The 4,255-nt window shown below is 31.3% G+C and overlaps 3 non-coding genes across 3 annotated transcripts; all 3 read right to left on the bottom strand.

Annotated features, from left to right (window-relative positions):
* Positions 1-1,291: 1,291 nt before the first annotated feature.
* On the bottom strand, positions 1,292-1,377 carry LOC123002770 (small nucleolar RNA R38). Its single transcript, XR_006412302.1, has one exon. It is a non-coding gene; the product is annotated as a small nucleolar RNA R38 (small nucleolar RNA).
* Positions 1,378-2,288: 911 nt separating this feature from the next.
* LOC123002745 (small nucleolar RNA R38) lies at positions 2,289-2,373 on the bottom strand. The gene has a single exon (XR_006412277.1). It is a non-coding gene; the product is annotated as a small nucleolar RNA R38 (small nucleolar RNA).
* Positions 2,374-2,526: 153 nt separating this feature from the next.
* Positions 2,527-2,610, bottom strand: LOC123002769 (small nucleolar RNA R38). The gene has a single exon (XR_006412301.1). It is a non-coding gene; the product is annotated as a small nucleolar RNA R38 (small nucleolar RNA).
* Positions 2,611-4,255: the final 1,645 nt, after the last annotated feature.

The raw sequence follows: 4,255 nt of genomic DNA, 5'->3' as shown, positions 1-4,255 counted from the left end.
GATTATGAGACAAGGAGAAGTGATTGAGAAAGTAACGGCTAGACATTTCATCCCTTTAAAATTCAGACTCCCGCACGGAATTGATATCTAAATGTAACCCAAGAATCTGCAATATATTTTCGCACTCTCCCTTTGTGTTCTGTGTGTAAATCGTCATTGATGTTAAAAAATGACTTGGCCTGATTTGTCCCACTTCAAAAACGGGGAGCACTTATTATTTGATTACGATCTAAAAGAGGAGCAGGTTCAAACCGCAAATCAAATAGTAACAAACTTTATAAATGTTGTCTAGTAGAAATGAACATTTTATATCGATATCTATACTAGACTCTAGCAATCTATTAACCATAATACCCGCAGCCATTCTAGTTGTGCTTTCCATTAAATGTTTCAGTGTGCAAACGGCACGCACCCGCACTCGAAAAAAAGAAAACTTCTATAGCATTTGAGAGCGATGGAATTCGAGTTGAGACGATCATAAGTTAGTATCGATTTGCAGGCCCCCGAGCCTGGGTAATGATTATGTTGTGCAGAAAGCAATTGGGTTTTTTGAACGTGTATACCCCGCCCCCTAAACCCCGCATACGATATATGAATATACATATATATATATTTACAATGATAAAGTGTAAGGCCCAAGCCAAGCAAATACATATGTAACGTGTATTTAAACAACGTACACTTATATTTACATGTTTACATATAATGAACATCCAAAGCAAAAATATATACATATAGGACTCAACATTTACAAATTGAATATTCTTATATGCAGACCACTGAATTGGGTCAATATGGAAAGCAGAGCATTACAAGTATCTCCCAGCTAACTGAAGCGAATGAATGTCTATACATAATTTGAAATGCAAAATAAAATATATCACGTTATATTAAACAAAATCTGTTGTTTATTTTTATTCACAAATTAGACTACATCAGTTTTATTTTGGGATCCATTTTGGGGGTTTCTTCGCAGTCCATGGAATATCTGCAAAAAAAGATAAGATAGAAATAAGTTGCAGTGTGGGAAGGTAATCAAATTGATGGAAATGAAAATGACGGATCAGTCACGTGAATGATCGACATAGAAATTCAGCTATATGCTTGTCGAGATATCATCATAATATCAAATGATAAGCTGGAAAGTAAATTAAAGAATACGTACCTTAACATTTCAGATGAATCACAAAGCCAAATAAATCAAAGTGTAGTTGGGGTTTTATCATCTGAAAGGAAATAAAATACTTGGAATTAATAAAAATGCCGGCTTCTTAAAAATAGTAAAATAAGTTGATTTGTCAGCTTAGTATATCATCAATTGTTCTTATGACAGGGATAACTGTTTGGCTTAAAATAAGGTGTTCATCATTGAGATCTATTTGGGTTTTATGCGAAATTAGACTAATTACTTACCTTGTTTGTTGCAGCAAAGTTAATGTTGGGATCAGCCATTGGTGAAGATCACCCATTACACACCCTAAAATAAAAAAATAAAGTACTCATTAGTATAAATCAAATATTACTTATTCCATTTTAATAAATCGTTATAAAATCAGTCGTAAAAGGTAGCAACACGCATGAATTCAGGTATATGCTTTGTCTCTAATTGTGTGTCATCAGAAAGTTTTCGAAAATTAAATGAATTATTCGTATACACACCTTAATTTGTCCGACAGACAGCCGAATGTTTTCCGTTTTTTTCAGGATATCTATAATACAAAAGAGAGAGCAGATTTAATAAAGATTCTTGTAGAAAGTAACATAAATTTATAGACATAAATTAATCAGTGAGTTTAACCAATCGACATAATTTCTCCGACTGGGGCGGTATCTATAATCATCATTCAAAACCTCTCCAAATCTTAAAAAATAAATTGTAGTTTAAAGTAGACCCACCTTTTTTTCTGATCAGAACGACTTGACTCCTTTATAGTTCTTCCAATTTTGAAAAACAAAGAACATCTGTAAGACAAAAGAGATCACGGTTTTAATAAAGGGTTCTTGTGAAAGGTAAAACAAATCGTTAAATTTATTATTAAGTTAATTTATCAGTAAGTTTAACCAATCGACATAATTTCTCCGACTGGGGCGGTATCTTTAATCATCATAAAAAATAATTGTAATGTTAAAAGCTATATTTGAATGTAGGCTCACCTTAATTTTTGTAAAGCCATTATCAGTCAATTGAGGTCTATCCAACGTGCACCACAAAAAAGCTACAAATATAAAATATAAAAGATAATCAATATTAATATTCAGTTTATAACTTTACAAAATGGTCAAAAGGTAAATATGTCAGCAAACTGTATCATCAATTATTCTTATGACAGGGATAACTGTTTTGGCTTAAATAAGTTGTTCATCATAAAAGCAATTTTTAAGGGGCAGAAAATACTGGACACTGACCTTTTAAATCACCGAAGTCCTTTTGCAGCTTGATAAATACTGAAGTAAGAAATCTGTAAGTAAAATACAAGAAATTAATAACAATGTTTATAGGAAAACTACTAGTAGAATAAGTTTCATATATGTATCAGCTTATTTTATCATCAATTATTCTTATGACAGGGATAACTGTTTGGCTTAAATAAGGTGTTCATCATTACATATATGAAAATCATTGCTTATTAAATGCTTACCATTTTGGCATCGTGTTTACAAGCATTTCTATAGGCATTTTCCTCTGGGCTTTGTCTGTAAAATACAGTTCGTAAGAATTTGTTTTTCAAGATATTATAAAACTTTATGTATTTTTTTTCTCAGTCAGGTGAAAATCAACACGATTGTTCGGTTATATGCTTGTCTATTTGGTTGACATCATAGAAAATATATAAAATGTTTTAAGGCAGATTTACTCACCGTTGAACTATGAAGCCAGAAATTGCAAAGCCATTCATTCAAATCTGAAATTGTAAAAATTACTTTAATACACGATTTTGTAGGCATTCCAAATTTCTAGTTTGATAGAAGATTCAGTTTATAAATCCAATCGTCAAGGTTCTTACGACTGGGGCGGTATCGTTAACATCATAAAAGCAGTTTTTAATAAATACTTTTAGTATTATATTTTTACACACCTATGCCGATGTCTTACAAAATTGGCAGCCACTACGATGAATCCCAATACATATTTCTGAAAAAGCAAAACAGAAACTTGTTTAAAGAAAAATTCAGGATACACCAATTTTTGTATAAATGAAGAAAGTCAGCGGTTTATTTTTGCGTTGGAATTGGAACAGTTCTCTTCATTGAATATCAAAGCGAGCTGGGTAAAGTCTTTCATCATACTTTTAAAAGAGGTGTTTTTCGTAAAATGTTTATTAATTACCTGATATTTCCGATTTGGCTAGCACTTCAGTGTTTTTTTGTGGCACCAATCTATAAATACAAGACACATCAAAAAATCAATAAACTTGTACATTTTTGATTTAAGACATTCAAATTTATTATTTTGACTCAGTTTCAAAGGTGAAAGTATTCATCAGAGGCTTTCAAGAGTAGCAAATAATAATAAATCATCATTTTCAATTTAAGTTTGATTATTTTAAAGAATTAAATACACACCTGAGTAGAGAAGATCCACAGTTTGACTAAATTGCGAGTCAATATCAAGTTGTTAAATCAATTTCTGCAAATATTTAAATAAAACTATTGTTAATGAACGTTTAAAGAAAAATCATAGGATTTTATGTATGAAATAAGTCAGCAGTTTATTTTTGCGTTGGTTTTGGAACAGTTCTCTTCATAGAATATCAAAGCGAGCTGGGTAAAGTCTTTCATCATACGATAAATTTGTAATTTTATACAAAATACGCTTTTTTCTTACCTGTTTTCGGCAGCATTGAGCAGTTGAGGAGGGGTTTTCAGTACAAATGTGTAGCATACTTTTGAAAATAATATTTTCCATAGGATTTCTCCCCTGGCATTATGTATCCGATTTTACATCGACATCTGGCTTTTCCTGGAAATAATACAAATGTTTTAAGCGTTAGTATTTTTTAAAGACAAAACAAATAATTATAAAATTAATTAAGTCAGCAGTTTATTTTTGCGTTGGAATTGGAACAGTTCTCTTCATAGAATATCAAAGCGAGCTGGGTAAAGTCTTTCATCATACTGTTATAGAATTGATTACACTAATATAAAAATCTTTTTACCTGGATCTTTGCAATCTCTCAAGAGTTTCACAAGCTATGATTCTTGGGCTCGTCAGCCTGGAAAACAGAAAATGAAAGAAATTTAAAATATAGTCCAC

This window comes from Drosophila takahashii, chromosome 2R, assembly GCF_030179915.1.
Source record: "Drosophila takahashii strain IR98-3 E-12201 chromosome 2R, DtakHiC1v2, whole genome shotgun sequence".
Lineage (NCBI taxonomy): Eukaryota > Metazoa > Arthropoda > Insecta > Diptera > Drosophilidae > Drosophila > Drosophila takahashii.
The sequence above is the reverse complement of the archived record's forward strand: the minus strand, read 5'-3'. Positions and strand labels throughout refer to the sequence as shown.